This window comes from Bubalus kerabau, chromosome X, assembly GCF_029407905.1.
Source record: "Bubalus kerabau isolate K-KA32 ecotype Philippines breed swamp buffalo chromosome X, PCC_UOA_SB_1v2, whole genome shotgun sequence".
Lineage (NCBI taxonomy): Eukaryota > Metazoa > Chordata > Mammalia > Artiodactyla > Bovidae > Bubalus > Bubalus kerabau.
In genome coordinates this window covers 62,139,119-62,160,737 of record NC_073647.1, presented here as the reverse complement: position 1 = coordinate 62,160,737, position 21,619 = coordinate 62,139,119, and the positions used below count along the sequence as shown (strand labels likewise).

Here is a 21,619-nt window from a genome sequence, read left to right as displayed (position 1 = left end):
CATGGACAGAGGAGCCTGGCAGGCTACAGTCCATGGAAGCACAAAGAGTCAGACATGACTGAGAAACTAACACTCTCACTTTCAAACCACTTTGAAATAGTTTTTTAATGGATCACGAGGCACGAACATTTATCCATCTTTATATCCATCCTCCTAACCGTATTTCAATTGGTTAAACTATTATTAAAAGGTAAGATTTATAGTGTAACCGTGGGGCTTCCCCTGTGGCTCAGCTGGTAAAGGCCCCACCTGCCAACGCAGGAAACCTAAGAGACTTGGGTTTGACCCCTGGGTCAGGAAGATCCCGTGGAGGAGGACATGGAAACCCACTCCAGTATTTTTGCCTGGATAATCCAATGGACAGAAGAACCTGGTAGCTTACAGTCCGTAGGGTGGCAAAGAGTCGGACAATACTGAAGCAATTTATCACACAGATATCATTATGTTTCCTTTTAGCAGTGAGTGAATCTTTAAAAAAAAGGTTTTTTTGAAGTACCTTTAGACCTAAAAAAAGTTTGCCAAAAACAGTATAGAAAAACTTCATCCAGATTTCCCTAATGTTAACATCTTACATAGGCATATAAAAATTATGAAAATTGAAAATTAATATCGATGCAGTACTATTAACTAATTTACATACTTTATTTGAATTCTGTCATTTATCCCGGTAATCTCCTTTTTCTGTCCCAGCATCCCATTCCGGATACCACATTTGGCCATCATTTCTCGTTAGTCTCCTCCACGCTGAGAATTCCTCAAGCTTTCTGGGTCTTTCCCAACGGTGACGGTTTTGGAGATACTGCTCAGGTATTTTATACAATGTCTGTCAGTTTGGGTTTGTCTGGTGTTTTCTTAGGATTAGATGAAAGTTACACATTTTTGGCAATAATACCTGTTTTATTGCCTCTCCTTCATTCTAATGGTGACGGAGTGATTTCTACCACAGGGATCTGGGGGTGGCTGCTGAACATACACACCTGACACTGGACAGGTGCTACCCACAGCAGCTTCTCAGTAATGTTCACTCACTGCCTGAGGGAAGAGGATACTACTGGCTAGGTTGAGCCTCAGGGGAGTCATGCTCTGGAAGAGAATGCACAAGCAGGGCCGTGGGAGGTTATCTGTGGTAACAAGAGATGGTGGTGGCCCTTGGTTCTCAAGGAAGGATGTGATTAGCTTGTTTGAATACTTCTGTGGACTGGTGGGGAACCAAAACCTGACAGGGGCAAGCAGACACTGTGGCTGGTTCCTATGATAAGGCTGCTTTTGGGCTAGGGGAATGCTTGCTCGGAGCCAAAAAGAGGGATAGGATTCTTCTCAGGCTTTTATTCACTGCTTTTAAAATTCATCTGTTGGTTTGGCCTACAACAAATATGACTAAAAGGTGACTTTCTATTTCCTTATTCTTACCATATTTGTTCATTGGAAATCTGTAGAGCTGTCTTTTCTCCCTCATATTTTTATAAATTTTCTTTCTTTTTTTTTTTAATTTTATTTTATTTTTAAACTTTACCTAACTGTATTAGTTTTGCCAAATATAAAATTTTATAGAATGCATTTCTAATCATCAAATCAAATAAGTAATCAAATTCTTTATGTCAATATTGAGATGTGAATAACTTCGTTATATTGTGACTTATAATCAAATTATATCATTATTTAGTTTCTTGCATTTTTCCAGCTTTGGTGATTAGGAACTCCTTGTGGGGTTTGTGTTCTTTGAGCATGACGTGGTTCTTTCCTGTGTACTTCCTTGCCGGCATTATAAGGTATTCCTGTTCATCTTGTGCTTTTCTTTCCCCACCATGACCCTGAAATCAGAACACTTCTGCCAAAACCCATGTTTCCTTTCCTTGGAAAATGACATTTAATAACTGATATCTCCCTGCATGTTCATTGCTACTGGGGTTTCCTTGCAGCTAGGTCTTCCTTTTCCATCGGTAAATGAAGGAAATATGTCGTCTGTATATACTTATGCTCCCAGATACATTGGAATTTCTCTAGATATTTCTGTAGATAGTGAAAGCCAGGAGCTCACACTGGTCCTTCTTTTTTTAATTAATTAATTAATTTTAATTGGAGGATAATGAGTTTACAATATTGTGATGGTTTATGCGATACAGCAACAATCCACTCTAGTCTGATTTGTAACTTCTTTGTCTCACCTGGCTCTCCTTATCTTCAGTATTTACTTATTTGTTCACACCTGATTGATTATACATGATGTGGTTACAGAAATGCTACCAAATGGTTAGATAGTATGACCGACCTAATGGACATGAATTTGAGCAAACTCTAGGAGATAGTGAAGGATGGGGAGACCTGGTGTGCTACAGAGACCGGGATCGCAAAAAGTCGGGTACAACTTAATGACTGAGCACAAAACACGCACCTGTTAGAAGCAGATCTGATGACTTGTGTGTGTGTCCACTTCTTTATATCTTAAGCCTCCAAGGATGCAATCAAAGTACTGTTTCCCCAAGTTGCTTAGCTTAGCTGTTTTCTTCCTCACTCCTTCTCTTGTGGTTAAGACATTTATTTGTAATATATTTAGGTTAATTTGTTGGTGTTTCGAATTTGAGTTTGCCCTCTCCCCCCATATCCTAGTTCATTTTAATTTTTCACTTAATCCTGGGGTATGTGAAACACTACTGTGATTCAGACTCAGGGCTGCACAAACACACATACTGTAGGCGTATGATTCTTTCCCCATGTCTTCCACCCGCTTCGCATTCCCCATTTCTTTTCCACAATCCCCCTGTAGATAACCAATCTGGTTATCTGGTTGAACCTTTCCTGGATTTACTCTACACAAATGAATAGATACATACGGGTTTTCTTATGTTCCATTGTCTATTAAATGAAAGATGGCATTTTCTAAAGCTCCTTTGCACTTTTCCTTTTTCAGTAAACAGCATTTCATCAAAAAAAAAAAAAAAAAAACTCCTTATTCTGTACTCCTTCATTCTTCTTTATAGCTAGCTACATTAGATTACACTGGCTTCGATAGGGGCATTTCCGGAGAAGGCAATGGCAACCCACTCCAGTACTCTTGTCTGGCAAATCCCATGGACCGAGGAGCCTGGTGGGCTGCGGTCCATGGGGTCGCTAGGAGTCGGACACGACTGAGCGACTTCACTTTCACTTTTCCCTTTCATGCCTTGTAGAAGGAAATGGCAACCCACTCCAGTGTTCTTGCCTGGAGAATCCCAGGGACGGGGGACCCTGGTGGGCTGCCGTCTTTGGGGTCGCACAGAGTTGGACACGACTGAAGCGACTTAGCAGCAGCAGCAGCAGCAGCAGCAGCAGCATAGGGGCGTTTCAGTTGTTTTCAACATTTCGTAATGATTAATACAAACAATGCTGCAGTGAATAACCCAGTGTACACGTATTTTTGTGTTGGTGGTAATGTCTCTTCAAGTTTCATTTCCAGCAATAGGATTGTTGGCCCAAATGTTAAATGCATCTGTAGTTATGTTGTGTTATGGCTGAGCCACTTTCACTTTCACTTCAGTTCAGTTCAGTCGCTCAGTCGTGTCCAACTCTTTGCGACCCCATGAATCGCACCACGCCAGGCCTCCCTGTCCATCACCGACTCCCGGAGTTCACTGAGACTCACGTCCATCGAGTCAGAGATGCCATCCAGCCGTCTCATCCTCTGTCGTCCGCTTCTCCTCCTGACCCCAATCCCTCCCAGCATCAGAGTCTTTTCCAATGAGTCAGCTCTTCGCAACTTGCCGTACGTTAAAAAAATCTTTTTAGTCACATAGAATGTTCTTTTCTTTAATCACCTCTGGAAATTTCAGTCACAGTTAGAAAGCCTTTCCCAACGCTGATAGTGAAGAGAAATTCTGCCATATTTTCTTCAAGATTTTGTTATGGCTTCATTTTTTTGTTTAGAGTCCTAAACCCATTTACAGTTTATTTTTGTGGATGGTATGTCATGGATCTGCACTGATTTTTTTTTAATGTCTCAATTGTTCCAGCCTCATTTGTTGAATGTTCATCTTTGCCTCAGTGATTTTACATGCCTTTGGCTCATACACTAAAATCCCCAGCTATAATTGGTGTTATTCTGAGTTTTTTATTCTATGCCACTGGCCTATTAGTCTATTCCTGTACTGGTACCCAAGTGGTATACATTTAGAGCTTTATAGTGTGCTTTTATGTCTGATATGATTACTGTTCACTCATGCTGCTGCTGCTGCTAAGTCGCTTCAGTCGTGTCCGACTCCGTGCGACCCCATGGACTGCAGCCTACCAGGCTTCTCCGTCCATGGGATTCTCCAGGCAAGAACACTGGAGAGGGTTGCCATTTCCTTCTCCAATGCATGAAAGTGGAAAGTGAAAGTGAAGTTGCTCAGTCGTGTCTGACTCTTAGCGACCCCATGGACTGCAGCCTACCAGGCTCCTCCATCCACGGGATTTTCCGGGCAACAGTACTGGAGTGCGGTGCCATTGCCTTCTCCCTATTCACTCATAGGTTTTCCTTTTTTACTTGTATCCTGGCTATTCTTGCATGTTTTTTAAAAAAAATGAACTAAATCATCCATTGGTCTAAGTCCATAAAAACGTTCGCCGATATTTTTGAGATTATATTCAACGTATACGTAACTTTAGAGGGAATCAATATCTTTTTAGTGCTGAGTTATTCTGTCTAAGGTCTTTGAAAATCTTCCTACTTATTCAAGTTTCCTTCTATGTTGTTCGAGAGTGTTTACAAATTATCTTTGTATAGATGCTCTCATTAAGTTTATTTCTATACACTTAGTCTTTGTTATTGCCATTGTATATGGGATTTTCTCTCCTAACATGTCCTCCAGCTGTGTGTGTGTGTGTGTGTGTGTGTGTGTGCGTGCGCGTGTGTGTATGCAAAACAAAGACTAATAATATTTGTATGTAACTTTATATCCTACTACCTTGCTGAATTCTCTTTGTTTTAGCTAATTTGTCATGGTTTCTATAAGAGTCTTCAGGTGTGCGATGATATCACCTGGACATAGAGGTGGCTTTACATCTTCTTATCCATTCTTAAAACTCTTATTGGTTTCTCTAGTCAACTGACTAGTGCTTGCTGTTGAACACTGAACAGGAGTGATATAGTGGGCATACTTTTGTTATTCCTGACCTTATTGGAAAACCTCTGGTACTCCCCCACTAAATAAAGTATTTGCACGAGGAGCTACTTATATAGCTTTTATCATGTTAATAATGCATCCCTGATTCCTGTTTCTTCAGTTTTCTCTTTTTTAACATGAATGCCTATTGAAGTTTCCCAAAGATTGGTTTGGCATCTATGATGATAGTCCTAAGATTATTGTTCAGTTGCTATGTCGTGTCTGACTCTTTGCAACCCAGGCTCCTCTGTCCTCCTCTATCTCCCAGAGTTTGCTCAGATTCATGTGTATTGAGTCAGTGATGCTGTCTAACCATCTCATTCTCTGCTGCTCCCTACTCCTTTTGACTTCAATCTTCCCCAACATCGGGGTCTTTGTCTTTAAATATGTTACCGTGGTGAAGGATATGAATGAAATTCCTAATATAGAGCCAGCCTTGTATTAATGGAATAAGTCCCACTTTATCACAGTATCAGATCAGATCAGTCGCTGAGTCGTGTCCGACTCTTTGCGACCCCATGAATCGCAGCACGCCAGGCCTCCCTGTCCGTCACCAACTCCCGGAGTTCACCGAGACTCACGTCCATCGAGTCAGTGATGCCATCCAGCCGTCTCATCCTCTGTCGTCCCCTTCTCCTCCTGCCCCCAATCCCTCCCAGCATCAGAGTCTTTTCCAACGAGTCAACTCTTCACATGAGGTGGCCAAAGTACTGGAGTTTCAGCTTTAGCATCATTCCTTCCAAAGAAATCCCAGGGCTGATCTCCTTCAGAATGGACGGGTGGGATCTCCTTGCAGTCCAAGGGACTCTCAAGAGTCTTCTCCAACACCACAGTTCAAAAGCATCAAGTCTTCGGCGCTCAGCCTTCTTCACAGTCCAACTCTCACATCCATACAGGACCACAGGAAAAGCCATAGCCTTGACTAGACGAACCTTTGTTGGCAAAGTAATGTCTCTGTACTACTTTCTAAATGTATTGTTGGATGTTTGCTAATATTCTGTTTAGAGTTTTGGTATCTATGTTTATGTGTTAGTATCCTACTGGCTTCCGAAAAGAAATTAGGGACATTTCCTTGCTTTCAAATGTTCTTAAACAAGTCACAAAGCTTTGGTACTATTTGATCGTTGATGGTTTACTAGAATTCACCAATAAATACATCTGAGCAAGGTGCTTCTTGGGTGTAATTCTTGTAATAACTTTATTCATTTCTTCTGTGAAGATTGACTCATGTAAACTTTCTAACACTAGATTTAAACTTTCGAAGCAAAGGAGAAAAGAAAAGATATAAGCATCTGAATGCAGAGTTCCAAAGAATAGCAAGAAGAGATAAGAAAGCCTTCCTCAGTGATCAATGCAAAGAAATAGAGGAAAACAGCAGAATGGGAAAGACTGGAGATCTCTTCAAGAAAATTAGAGATACTAAGGGAACATCTCATGCAAAGACGGGCTCGATAAAGGACAGAAATGGTATGGACCTAACAGAAGCAGAAGGTACTAAGAAGAGATGGCAAGAATACACAGAAGAACTGTACAAAAAAGATCTTCACGACCAAGATAATCACGACGGTGTGATCACTCACCAGAGCCAGATATCCTGGCATGTGAAATCAAGTGGGCCTTAGAAAGCATCACTAGGAAGAAAGCTAGTGGACGTGATGGAATTGCAGTTGAGCTATTTCAAATCCTGAAAGATGATGCTGTGAAAGCGCTGCACTCAATATGCCAGCAAATTTGGAAAACGCAGCAGTGGCCACAGGACTGGAAAAGGTCAGTTTTCATTCCAGTCCCAAAGAAAGGCAACTCCAAAGAATGTTCAAACTACTGCATGATTGCACTCATCTCACACGCTAGTGAAGTAATGGTCAAAATTCTCCAAGCCAGGCTTCAGCACTACGTGAACCGTGAACTTCCAGGTGTTCAAGCTGGTTTTAGCAAAGGCAGAGGAACCCCAGAGACCAAATTGCCAACATCTGCTGGATCGTGGAAAAAGCAAGAGAGTTCCAGAAAAGCATCTATTTCTGCTTTATTGACTATGCCAAAGCCTTTGACTGTGTGGATCACAATAAACTGTGGAAAATTCTTCAAGACATGGGAATACCAGACCACCTGACCTGCCTCTTGAGAAACCTGTATGCAGGTCAGAGAGCAACAGTTAGAACTGGACATGCAACAACAGACTGGTTCCAAATAGGAAAAGGAGTACGTCAAGGCTGCATATTGTCACCGTGCTTGTTCAACTTATATGCAGAGTACATCTTGAGAAACGCTGGGCTGGAGGAAGCACAAGCTGGAATCAAGATTACCGGGAGAAATATCAATAACCTCAGATATGCAGATGACACCACCCTTATGGCAGAAAGTGAAAAAGAACTAAAGAGCCTCTTGATGAAAGTGAAAGAGGAGAGTGAAAATGTTGGCTTAAAGCTCAACATTCAGAAAACGAAGATCATGGCATCTGGTCTCATCCATGGCAAATAGATGGAGAAACAGTGGAAATAGCAGCTGACGTTATTTTTCTGGGCTCCAAAACCACTGCAGATGGTGACTGCAGCCATGAAATTAAAAGACGCTTACTCCTTGGAAGGAAAGTTATGACCAACCTAGACAGCATATTGAAAAGCAGAGACATTAGTTCGTCAACAACGGTCCGTGTAGTCAAGGCTATGGTTTTTCCAGTGGTCATGTATGGATGTGAGATTTGGACTATACAGAAAGCTAAGCACTGAAGAATTGATGCTTTTGAACTGTGGTGTTGGAGAAAACTCTTGAGAGTCCCTTGGACTTCAAGGAGATCCAACCAGCCCATCCTAAAGGAGATCAGTCCTGGGTGTTCACTGGAACGACTGATGCTGAAGCCGAAACGCCAGTACTTTGGCCACCTCATGCGAAGAGTTGACTCGCTGGAAAAGACCCTGATGCTGGGAGGGATTGGGGGCAGGAGGAGAAGGGGGCGACAGAGGATGAGACGGCTGGATGGCATCACTGACTCGATGGACGTGAGTCTCGGTGAACTCCGGGAGTTGGTGACGGACTGGGAGGCCTGGCGTGCTGCGATTCATGGGGTCGCAAAGAATCGGACACGACTCAGCGACTGATCTGATCTGATCTGAAGTGGTAAAGTCATGAAACCAGGGATCCAGTGTAAGATATTTAATGCCATTACCCCATCTACTGAAAGATGACATTATATGGCAAAAATTAAAACAGTCACGGATGGTTTACTTCTTTAGCAGCAGTTAAAAGAGTATAAGAAAGAAATGTTGAAAAAAGAAAACAGAAAAAAGCAAACCTAAACTAAAGCAAAGTAAAAACAACAACAAACCCAGAGAAACAAAACATACTCAGAAAAGCTATGATCAAATGCTAGGTGTCATGAAGAAAAGTAAGCCTTGGCTAATGAGGCGAGCAGAGAAGTGAACCTAGCAAGGATGGTGGTTATAGGAACATCTGTGGGCAAGTTGTTACAGGAAAATACATAATGGTGTGAAAACATGCTTGGTGAGTTAGAGGTAGGGTCAGAGGCACAAAAAATAGGCTAGCATGGCTGGAGAACAATTCATTGAACAAATGTTGAAGCATACATTATACCAAGCATTACTATAAGGATATGTTAATGGACAAATAAACAAAGATTCCCGCCCTCCAGGAATTTATATTTTTCCACCAGAAGGAGATGGCCAATTTAGAAAAATAGCATATAAATAAAATGTATTGTATTCTGAAAAGTTTTAAACAGTTGGGAAGAGAATAAGAAACCAACAGTGGAATCAGGATTTCAGGGAGAAAGTGAAAGTGAAAGTTGCTCAGTTGTGTGCGACTCTTCGTGACCCCGTGGACTATACAGTCCATGGAATGCTCCAGGCCAGAATGCTGGAGTGGGCAGCCTTTCCCGTCTCCAGGGGATCTTCTTAACCCAGGGATCGAACCCAGGTCTCCCACATTGTTGGGCAGATTCTTTACCAGCTGAGCCACAAGGGAAGCCCAAGAATACTGGAGTGGGTAGCCTATCCCTTCTCCAGTGGATCTTGCCAACCCAGGAATCGAACCAAGGTCTCCCACATTGCAGGCTGAGAAGGTTGGACACACATACCCTGAATGCCCCTTGCTATTAAAGGGGCCGCAGTTTTCTCCTTCCCCAGAGAAGGGCATGGCCTCTCAGTCCAGTATTGTTGCCTGGAGAATCCCCAGGACAGAGGGACCTGATGGGCTACAGTTCATGGGGTCACAAAGAGTCGGACAAGACTGAAGCAACTTAGAATGCGTGCAGTTTTCTCCTTGATGCTGCTTTTGTCAAATGTCACTGTCATTGCTATGCTGGCTTTACTGCACAGAGGCCAGAATACATTTGTCCCTATCTGGTGTGGACTCAACACCTTATTTACCATAGGAGAGCCCTGTGGACACTAAAGTTTGATGGCTTTTTTCATCAAGTGCCAAGTCGCCCACCAGGCCCCTCGTCCATGGGATTCTCCAGGCAAGAATACTGGACTGAAAAATAAAAAAAAAGAATACTGGAGTGGGTTGCCGTGACCTCCTCCAGGGGGTCGTCCTGACCCAGGGATCGAACCTGGACTCGGACATCTCCTGCATCGGCAGGCGGGTTCTTGAGCACTAGCGCCCTGCCACCCGAGAAGCCTCTTTTTCATTAAGGGGCCAATTGTTTTTCAGTTCAGTCTCTGTTGCAAAGCCCATCGATGTGGACATCAGTTCTCTGAGTTTGAGTCCTGGCCTGGCAGAAACCCTGGCCAGGCGGTATCTAGGCCACACAGAGAGACAGACACTGTGCCCAGCTTTCCACCCAAGGGGTTCTAGAGCCGAGGCGCTGGTGCCTGAGGGGAACCTTCTCACCCATAAGCCCCTCTGCTATGTGGGCGGGTCTAGAACTTGGCCCCGCCTCCCGGTACCTAGCTGATTGAGTGAGGGGGTGGCATGTGACCTGCGCTACACCAATCCAAGTGCTCTTCTGGCGAGGAACCGTTAAGACGCCAGTAGCCTCCGGCGCTGGGGCTTGTTGGCAGCGGCCTGTGGAGAGGGAGGAACGCCCTGCCACTGCTGGGGTCTTGGACGTCTCAACTATTTTCCGACTCTTCTTCCAGTCAGGTATCTCAACAGTGTTCTTTCTATAAACTCTGTCTCTACTGATATAAATGAAATTACCTAGGACCAAAGTTTGGGGATTAATAAGAAAGGCAATCGATTGAATTGCTCGCCGGCCAACTCTCCTGTCCGCCCTCTGTGTAGCCCTCTTTCCTTACCTGGGATTAGCTTCAATTTTGTGGTGAATCATTTCTTGCTCTCTTTAAAATCCCTCGATCCAGGAGGAGGGAAGAGGGTTCAGGATGGGGAACACAGGTATACCTGTGGCGGATTCATTTTGATATTTGGCAAAACGAATACAATTACGTAAAGTTTAAAAATAAAATAAAATAAAAAATAAATAAATAAATAAATACAATTAAAAAAAAATCCCTCGATCCAATAAAATAAAATAAAATCCCTCGATCGTGTTGCGCTCCTTTAAAAAATCGTATTTGTTTGCATCTAATTATTTTTGTGGTTCGTATTGATAATGCCCAGAAACCGAACCCAGGTCTCCTTCATTGTAGGCAGATTCTTTACCGTCTGAGCCACAAGGAGCAGATAAATATTCATCTACACCTTGGAAATGGTTGCACTTTCATTTCTATTAATGGGCCCTCTAGACAGGAAACGACAATCCACTCCAGTATTCTTGCCTGGAGCATCCCATGGACAGAGGAGCCTGGCAGGCTACAGTCCATGGAAGCACAAAGAGTCAGACATGACTGAGAAACTAACACTCTCACTTTCAAACCACTTTGAAATAGTTTTTTAATGGATCACGAGGCACGAACATTTATCCATCTTTATATCCATCCTCCTAACCGTATTTCAATTGGTTAAACTATTATTAAAAGGTAAGATTTATAGTGTAACCGTGGGGCTTCCCCTGTGGCTCAGCTGGTAAAGGCCCCACCTGCCAACGCAGGAAACCTAAGAGACTTGGGTTTGACCCCTGGGTCAGGAAGATCCCGTGGAGGAGGACATGGAAACCCACTCCAGTATTTTTGCCTGGATAATCCAATGGACAGAAGAACCTGGTAGCTTACAGTCCGTAGGGTGGCAAAGAGTCGGACAATACTGAAGCAATTTATCACACAGATATCATTATGTTTCCTTTTAGCAGTGAGTGAATCTTTAAAAAAAAGGTTTTTTTGAAGTACCTTTAGACCTAAAAAAAGTTTGCCAAAAACAGTATAGAAAAACTTCATCCAGATTTCCCTAATGTTAACATCTTACATAGGCATATAAAAATTATGAAAATTGAAAATTAATATCGATGCAGTACTATTAACTAATTTACATACTTTATTTGAATTCTGTCATTTATCCCGGTAATCTCCTTTTTCTGTCCCAGCATCCCATTCCGGATACCACATTTGGCCATCATTTCTCGTTAGTCTCCTCCACGCTGAGAATTCCTCAAGCTTTCTGGGTCTTTCCCAACGGTGACGGTTTTGGAGATACTGCTCAGGTATTTTATACAATGTCTGTCAGTTTGGGTTTGTCTGGTGTTTTCTTAGGATTAGATGAAAGTTACACATTTTTGGCAATAATACCTGTTTTATTGCCTCTCCTTCATTCTAATGGTGACGGAGTGATTTCTACCACAGGGATCTGGGGGTGGCTGCTGAACATACACACCTGACACTGGACAGGTGCTACCCACAGCAGCTTCTCAGTAATGTTCACTCACTGCCTGAGGGAAGAGGATACTACTGGCTAGGTCGAGCCTCAGGGGAGTCATGCTCTGGAAGAGAATGCACAAGCAGGGCCGTGGGAGGTTATCTGTGGTAACAAGAGATGGTGGTGACCCTTGGTTCTCAAGGAAGGATGTGATTAGCTTGTTTGAATACTTCTGTGGACTGGTGGGGAACCAAAACCTGACAGGGGCAAGCAGACACTGTGGCTGGTTCCTATGATAAGGCTGCTTTTGGGCTAGGGGAATGCTTGCTCGGAGCCAAAAAGAGGGATAGGATTCTTCTCAGGCTTTTATTCACTGCTTTTAAAATTCATCTGTTGGTTTGGCCTACAACAAATATGACTAAAAGGTGACTTTGTATTTCCTTATTCCTACCATATTTGTTCATTGGAAATCTGTAGAGCTGTCTTTTCTCCCTCATATTTTTATAAATTTTCTTTCTTTTTTTTTTTAATTTTATTTTATTTTTAAACTTTACCTAACTGTATTAGTTTTGCCAAATATAAAATTTTATAGAATGCATTTCTAATCATCAAATCAAATAAGTAATCAAATTCTTTATGTCAATATTGAGATGTGAATAACTTCGTTATATTGTGACTTATAATCAAATTATATCATTATTTAGTTTCTTGCATTTTTCCAGCTTTGGTGATTAGGAACTCCTTGTGGGGTTTGTGTTCTTTGAGCATGACGTGGTTCTTTCCTGTGTACTTCCTTGCCGGCATTATAAGGTATTCCTGTTCATCTTGTGCTTTTCTTTCCCCACCATGACCCTGAAATCAGAACACTTCTGCCAAAACCCATGTTTCCTTTCCTTGGAAAATGACATTTAATAACTGATATCTCCCTGCATGTTCATTGCTACTGGGGTTTCCTTGCAGCTAGGTCTTCCTTTTCCATCGGTAAATGAAGGAAATATGTCGTCTGTATATACTTATGCTCCCAGATACATTGGAATTTCTCTAGATATTTCTGTAGATAGTGAAAGCCAGGAGCTCACACTGGTCCTTCTTTTTTTAATTAATTAATTAATTTTAATTGGAGGATAATGAGTTTACAATATTGTGATGGTTTATGCGATACAGCAACAATCCACTCTAGTCTGATTTGTAACTTCTTTGTCTCACCTGGCTCTCCTTATCTTCAGTATTTACTTATTTGTTCACACCTGATTGATTATACATGATGTGGTTACAGAAATGCTACCAAATGGTTAGATAGTATGACCGACCTAATGGACATGAATTTGAGCAAACTCTAGGAGATAGTGAAGGATGGGGAGACCTGGTGTGCTACAGAGACCGGGATCGCAAAAAGTCGGGTACAACTTAATGACTGAGCACAAAACACGCACCTGTTAGAAGCAGATCTGATGACTTGTGTGTGTGTCCACTTCTTTATATCTTAAGCCTCCAAGGATGCAATCAAAGTACTGTTTCCCCAAGTTGCTTAGCTTAGCTGTTTTCTTCCTCACTCCTTCTCTTGTGGTTAAGACATTTATTTGTAATATATTTAGGTTAATTTGTTGGTGTTTCGAATTTGAGTTTGCCCTCTCCCCCCATATCCTAGTTCATTTTAATTTTTCACTTAATCCTGGGGTATGTGAAACACTACTGTGATTCAGACTCAGGGCTGCACAAACACACATACTGTAGGCGTATGATTCTTTCCCCATGTCTTCCACCCGCTTCGCATTCCCCATTTCTTTTCCACAATCCCCCTGTAGATAACCAATCTGGTTATCTGGTTGAACCTTTCCTGGATTTACTCTACACAAATGAATAGATACATACGGGTTTTCTTATGTTCCATTGTCTATTAAATGAAAGATGGCATTTTCTAAAGCTCCTTTGCACTTTTCCTTTTTCAGTAAACAGCATTTCATCAAAAAAAAAAAAAAAAAAAACTCCTTATTCTGTACTCCTTCATTCTTCTTTATAGCTAGCTACATTAGATTACACTGGCTTCGATAGGGGCATTTCCGGAGAAGGCAATGGCAACCCACTCCAGTACTCTTGTCTGGCAAATCCCATGGACCGAGGAGCCTGGTGGGCTGCGGTCCATGGGGTCGCTAGGAGTCGGACACGACTGAGCGACTTCACTTTCACTTTTCCCTTTCATGCCTTGTAGAAGGAAATGGCAACCCACTCCAGTGTTCTTGCCTGGAGAATCCCAGGGACGGGGGACCCTGGTGGGCTGCCGTCTTTGGGGTCGCACAGAGTTGGACACGACTGAAGCGACTTAGCAGCAGCAGCAGCAGCAGCAGCAGCAGCATAGGGGCGTTTCAGTTGTTTTCAACATTTCGTAATGATTAATACAAACAATGCTGCAGTGAATAACCCAGTGTACACGTATTTTTGTGTTGGTGGTAATGTCTCTTCAAGTTTCATTTCCAGCAATAGGATTGTTGGCCCAAATGTTAAATGCATCTGTAGTTATGTTGTGTTATGGCTGAGCCACTTTCACTTTCACTTCAGTTCAGTTCAGTCGCTCAGTCGTGTCCAACTCTTTGCGACCCCATGAATCGCACCACGCCAGGCCTCCCTGTCCATCACCGACTCCCGGAGTTCACTGAGACTCACGTCCATCGAGTCAGAGATGCCATCCAGCCGTCTCATCCTCTGTCGTCCGCTTCTCCTCCTGACCCCAATCCCTCCCAGCATCAGAGTCTTTTCCAATGAGTCAGCTCTTCGCAACTTGCCGTACGTTAAAAAAATCTTTTTAGTCACATAGAATGTTCTTTTCTTTAATCACCTCTGGAAATTTCAGTCACAGTTAGAAAGCCTTTCCCAACGCTGATAGTGAAGAGAAATTCTGCCATATTTTCTTCAAGATTTTGTTATGGCTTCATTTTTTTGTTTAGAGTCCTAAACCCATTTACAGTTTATTTTTGTGGATGGTATGTCATGGATCTGCACTGATTTTTTTTTAATGTCTCAATTGTTCCAGCCTCATTTGTTGAATGTTCATCTTTGCCTCAGTGATTTTACATGCCTTTGGCTCATACACTAAAATCCCCAGCTATAATTGGTGTTATTCTGAGTTTTTTATTCTATGCCACTGGCCTATTAGTCTATTCCTGTACTGGTACCCAAGTGGTATACATTTAGAGCTTTATAGTGTGCTTTTATGTCTGATATGATTACTGTTCACTCATGCTGCTGCTGCTGCTAAGTCGCTTCAGTCGTGTCCGACTCCGTGCGACCCCATGGACTGCAGCCTACCAGGCTTCTCCGTCCATGGGATTCTCCAGGCAAGAACACTGGAGAGGGTTGCCATTTCCTTCTCCAATGCATGAAAGTGGAAAGTGAAAGTGAAGTTGCTCAGTCGTGTCTGACTCTTAGCGACCCCATGGACTGCAGCCTACCAGGCTCCTCCATCCACGGGATTTTCCGGGCAACAGTACTGGAGTGCGGTGCCATTGCCTTCTCCCTATTCACTCATAGGTTTTCCTTTTTTACTTGTATCCTGGCTATTCTTGCATGTTTTTTAAAAATAATGAACTAAATCATCCATTGGTCTAAGTCCATAAAAACGTTCGCCGATATTTTTGAGATTATATTCAACGTATACGTAACTTTAGAGGGAATCAATATCTTTTTAGTGCTGAGTTATTCTGTCTAAGGTCTTTGAAAATCTTCCTACTTATTCAAGTTTCCTTCTATGTTGTTCGAGAGTGTTTACAAATTATCTTTGTATAGATGCTCTCATTAAGTTTATTTCTATACACTTAGTCTTTGTTATTGCCATTGTATATGGGATTTTCTCTCCTAACATGTCCTCCAGCTGTGTGTGTGTGTGTGTGTGTGTGTGTGTGTGTGTGTGTGTGCACACGTGCACGCACGTGTGTGTATGCAAAACAAAGACTAATAATATTTGTATGTAACTTTATATCCTACTACCTTGCTGAATTCTCTTTGTTTTAGTTAATTTGTCATGGTTTCTATAAGAGTCTTCAGGTGTGCGATGATATCACCTGGACATAGAGGTGGCTTTACATCTTCTTATCCATTCTTAAAACTCGTATTGGTTTCTCTAGTCAACTGACTAGTGCTTGCTGTTGAACACTGAACAGGAGTGATATAGTGGGCATACTTTTGTTATTCTTGACCTTATTGGAAAACCTCTGGTACTCCCCCACTAAATAAAGTATTTGCACGAGGAGCTACTTATATAGCTTTTATCATGTTAATAATGCATCCCTGATTCCTGTTTCTTCAGTTTTCTCTTTTTTAACATGAATGCCTATTGAAGTTTCCCAAAGATTGGTTTGGCATCTATGATGATAGTCCTAAGATTATTGTTCAGTTGCTATGTCGTGTCTGACTCTTTGCAACCCAGGCTCCTCTGTCCTCCCCTATCTCCCAGAGTTTGCTCAGATTCATGTGTATTGAGTCAGTGATGCTGTCTAACCATCTCATTCTCTGCTGCTCCCTACTCCTTTTGACTTCAATCTTCCCCAACATCGGGGTCTTTGTCTTTAAATATGTTACCGTGGTGAAGGATATGAATGAAATTCCTAATATAGAGCCAGCCTTGTATTAATGGAATAAGTCCCACTTTATCACAGGATCAGATCAGATCAGATCAGATCAGTCGCTGAGTCGTGTCCGACTCTTTGCGACCCCATGAATCGCAGCACGCCAGGCCTCCCTGTCCGTCACCAACTCCCGGAGTTCACCGAGACTCACGTCCATCGAGTCAGTGATGCCATCCAGCCGTCTCATCCTCTGTCGTCCCCTTCTCCTCCTGCCCCCAATCCCTCCCAGCATCAGAGTCTTTTCCAACGAGTCAACTCTTCACATGAGGTGGCCAAAGTACTGGAGTTTCAGCTTTAGCATCATTCCTTCCAAAGAAATCCCAGGGCTGATCTCCTTCAGAATGGACGGGTGGGATCTCCTTGCAGTCCAAGGGACTCTCAAGAGTCTTCTCCAACACCACAGTTCAAAAGCATCAAGTCTTCGGCGCTCAGCCTTCTTCACAGTCCAACTCTCACATCCATACAGGACCACAGGAAAAGCCATAGCCTTGACTAGACGAACCTTTGTTGGCAAAGTAATGTCTCTGTACTACTTTCTAAATGTATTGTTCGATGTTTGCTAATATTCTGTTTAGAGTTTTGGTATCTATGTTTATGTGTTAGTATCCTACTGGCTTCCGAAAAGAAATTAGGGACATTTCCTTGCTTTCAAATGTTCTTAAACAAGTCACAAAGCTTTGGTACTATTTGATCGTTGATGGTTTACTAGAATTCACCAATAAATACATCTGAGCAAGGTGCTTCTTGGGTGTAATTCTTGTAATAACTTTATTCATTTCTTCTGTGAAGATTGACTCATGTAAACTTTCTAACACTAGATTTAAACTTTCGAAGCAAAGGAGAAAAGAAAAGATATAAGCATCTGAATGCAGAGTTCCAAAGAATAGCAAGAAGAGATAAGAAAGCCTTCCTCAGTGATCAATGCAAAGAAATAGAGGAAAACAGCAGAATGGGAAAGACTGGAGATCTCTTCAAGAAAATTAGAGATACTAAGGGAACATCTCATGCAAAGACGGGCTCGATAAAGGACAGAAATGGTATGGACCTAACAGAAGCAGAAGGTACTAAGAAGAGATGGCAAGAATACACAGAAGAACTGTACAAAAAAGATCTTCACGACCAAGATAATCACGACGGTGTGATCACTCACCTAGAGCCAGATATCCTGGCATGTGAAATCAAGTGGGCCTTAGAAAGCATCACTAGGAAGAAAGCTAGTGGACGTGATGGAATTGCAGTTGAGCTATTTCAAATCCTGAAAGATGATGCTGTGAAAGCGCTGCACTCAATATGCCAGCAAATTTGGAAAACGCAGCAGTGGCCACAGGACTGGAAAAGGTCAGTTTTCATTCCAGTCCCAAAGAAAGGCAACTCCAAAGAATGTTCAAACTACTGCATGATTGCACTCATCTCATACGCTAGTGAAGTAATGGTCAAAATTCTCCAAGCCAGGCTTCAGCACTACGTGAACCGTGAACTTCCAGGTGTTCAAGCTGGTTTTAGCAAAGGCAGAGGAACCCCAGAGACCAAATTGCCAACATCTGCTGGATCGTGGAAAAAGCAAGAGAGTTCCAGAAAAGCATCTATTTCTGCTTTATTGACTATGCCAAAGCCTTTGACTGTGTGGATCACAATAAACTGTGGAAAATTCTTCAAGACATGGGAATACCAGACCACCTGACCTGCCTCTTGAGAAACCTGTATGCAGGTCAGAGAGCAACAGTTAGAACTGGACATGCAACAACAGACTGGTTCCAAATAGGAAAAGGAGTACGTCAAGGCTGCATATTGTCACCGTGCTTGTTCAACTTATATGCAGAGTACATCTTGAGAAACGCTGGGCTGGAGGAAGCACAAGCTGGAATCAAGATTACCGGGAGAAATATCAATAACCTCAGATATGCAGATGACACCACCCTTATGGCAGAAAGTGAAAAAGAACTAAAGAGCCTCTTGATGAAAGTGAAAGAGGAGAGTGAAAATGTTGGCTTAAAGCTCAACATTCAGAAAACGAAGATCATGGCATCTGGTCTCATCCATGGCAAATAGATGGAGAAACAGTGGAAATAGCGGCTGACGTTATTTTTCTGGGCTCCAAAACCACTGCAGACGGTGACTGCAGCCATGAAATTAAAAGACGCTTACTCCTTGGAAGGAAAGTTATGACCAACCTAGACAGCATATTGAAAAGCAGAGACATTAGTTCGTCAACAATGGTCCGTGTAGTCAAGGCTATGGTTTTTCCAGTGGTCATGTATGGATGTGAGATTTGGACTATACAGAAAGCTAAGCACTGAAGAATTGATGCTTTTGAACTGTGGTGTTGGAGAAAACTCTTGAGAGTCCCTTGGACTTCAAGGAGATCCAACCAGCCCATCCTAAAGGAGATCAGTCCTGGGTGTTCACTGGAACGACTGATGCTGAAGCCGAAACGCCAGTACTTTGGCCACCTCATGCGAAGAGTTGACTCGCTGGAAAAGACCCTGATGCTGGGAGGGATTGGGGGCAGGAGGAGAAGGGGGCGACAGAGGATGAGACGGCTGGATGGCATCACTGACTCGATGGACGTGAGTCTCGGTGAACTCCGGGAGTTGGTGACGGACAGGGAGGCCTGGCGTGCTGCGATTCATGGGGTCGCAAAGAATCGGACACGACTCAGCGACTGATCTGATCTGATCTGAAGTGGTAAAGTCATGAAACCAGGGATCCAGTGTAAGATATTTAATGCCATTACCCCATCTACTGAAAGATGACATTATATGGCAAAAATTAAAACAGTCATGGATGGTTTACTTCTTTAGCAGCAGTTAAAAGAGTATAAGAAAGAAATGTTGAAAAAAGAAAACAGAAAAAAGCAAACCTAAACTAAAGCAAAGTAAAAACAACAACAAACCCAGAGAAACAAAACATACTCAGAAAAGCTATGATCAAATGCTAGGTGTCATGAAGAAAAGTAAGCCTTGGCTAATGAGGCGAGCAGAGAAGTGAACCTAGCAAGGATGGTGGTTATAGGAACATCTGTGGGCAAGTTGTTACAGGAAAATACATAATGGTGTGAAAACATGCTTGGTGAGTTAGAGGTAGGGTCAGAGGCACAAAAAATAGGCTAGCATGGCTGGAGAACAATTCATTGAACAAATGTTGAAGCATACATTATACCAAGCATTACTATAAGGATATGTTAATGGACAAATAAACAAAGATTCCCGCCCTCCAGGAATTTATATTTTTCCACCAGAAGGAGATGGCCAATTTAGAAAAATAGCATATAAATAAAATGTATTGTATTCTGAAAAGTTTTAAACAGTTGGGAAGAGAATAAGAAACCAACAGTGGAATCAGGATTTCAGGGAGAAAGTGAAAGTGAAAGTTGCTCAGTTGTGTGCGACTCTTCGTGACCCCGTGGACTATACAGTCCATGGAATGCTCCAGGCCAGAATGCTGGAGTGGGCAGCCTTTCCCGTCTCCAGGGGATCTTCTTAACCCAGGGATCGAACCCAGGTCTCCCACATTGTTGGGCAGATTCTTTACCAGCTGAGCCACAAGGGAAGCCCAAGAATACTGGAGTGGGTAGCCTATCCCTTCTCCAGTGGATCTTGCCAACCCAGGAATCGAACCAAGGTCTCCCACATTGCAGGCTGAGAAGGTTGGACACACATACCCTGAATGCCCCTTGCTATTAAAGGGGCCGCAGTTTTCTCCTTCCCCAGAGAAGGGCATGGCCTCTCAGTCCAGTATTGTTGCCTGGAGAATCCCCAGGACAGAGGGACCTGATGGGCTACAGTTCATGGGGTCACAAAGAGTCGGACAAGACTGAAGCAACTTAGAATGCGTGCAGTTTTCTCCTTGATGCTGCTTTTGTCAAATGTCACTGTCATTGCTATGCTGGCTTTACTGCACAGAGGCCAGAATACATTTGTCCCTATCTGGTGTGGACTCAACACCTTATTTACCATAGGAGAGCCCTGTGGACACTAAAGTTTGATGGCTTTTTTCATCAAGTGCCAAGTCGCCCACCAGGCCCCTCGTCCATGGGATTCTCCAGGCAAGAATACTGGACTGAAAAATAAAAAAAAAGAATACTGGAGTGGGTTGCCGTGACCTCCTCCAGGGGGTCGTCCTGACCCAGGGATCGAACCTGGACTCGGACATCTCCTGCATCGGCAGGCGGGTTCTTGAGCACTAGCGCCCTGCCACCCGAGAAGCCTCTTTTTCATTAAGGGGCCAATTGTTTTTCAGTTCAGTCTCTGTTGCAAAGCCCATCGATGTGGACATCAGTTCTCTGAGTTTGAGTCCTGGCCTGGCAGAAACCCTGGCCAGGCGGTATCTAGGCCACACAGAGAGACAGACACTGTGCCCAGCTTTCCACCCAAGGGGTTCTAGAGCCGAGGCGCTGGTGCCTGAGGGGAACCTTCTCACCCATAAGCCCCTCTGCTATGTGGGCGGGTCTAGAACTTGGCCCCGCCTCCCGGTACCTAGCTGATTGAGTGAGGGGGTGGCATGTGACCTGCGCTACACCAATCCAAGTGCTCTTCTGGCGAGGAACCGTTAAGACGCCAGTAGCCTCCGGCGCTGGGGCTTGTTGGCAGCGGCCTGTGGAGAGGGAGGAACGCCCTGCCACTGCTGGGGTCTTGGACGTCTCAACTATTTTCCGACTCTTCTTCCAGTCAGGTATCTCAACAGTGTTCTTTCTATAAACTCTGTCTCTACTGATATAAATGAAATTACCTAGGACCAAAGTTTGGGGATTAATAAGAAAGGCAATCGATTGAATTGCTCGCCGGCCAACTCTCCTGTCCGCCCTCTGTGTAGCCCTCTTTCCTTACCTGGGATTAGCTTCAATTTTGTGGTGAATCATTTCTTGCTCTCTTTAAAATCCCTCGATCCAGGAGGAGGGAAGAGGGTTCAGGATGGGGAACACAGGTATACCTGTGGCGGATTCATTTTGATATTTGGCAAAACGAATACAATTACGTAAAGTTTAAAAATAAAATAAAATAAAAAATAAATAAATAAATAAATACAATTAAAAAAAAATCCCTCGATCCAATAAAATAAAATAAAATCCCTCGATCGTGTTGCGCTCCTTTAAAAAATCGTATTTGTTTGCATCTAATTATTTTTGTGGTTCGTATTGATAATGCCCAGAAACCGAACCCAGGTCTCCTTCATTGTAGG

General features: G+C 43.0%; 1 protein-coding gene across 8 annotated transcripts in view; it reads left to right on the top strand.

The window, feature by feature from the left end:
- Positions 1 to 727: 727 nt before the first annotated feature.
- LOC129640386 (melanoma antigen preferentially expressed in tumors-like) overlaps positions 728 to 21,619 on the top strand; it is a 50,886-nt gene continuing 29,994 nt past the window's right edge. For 7 of the 8 annotated variants that reach the window (XR_008708774.1, XR_008708773.1, XR_008708772.1 and 4 more), the window contains exon 1: positions 19,853 to 21,112. The gene's annotated coding sequence lies outside the window, so the exon portion shown is untranslated. Of the gene's footprint in view, positions 808 to 11,553; positions 11,671 to 19,852; positions 21,113 to 21,619 lie in introns of those variants that run through there. The other variant, XM_055565674.1, reaches the window with a different exon arrangement.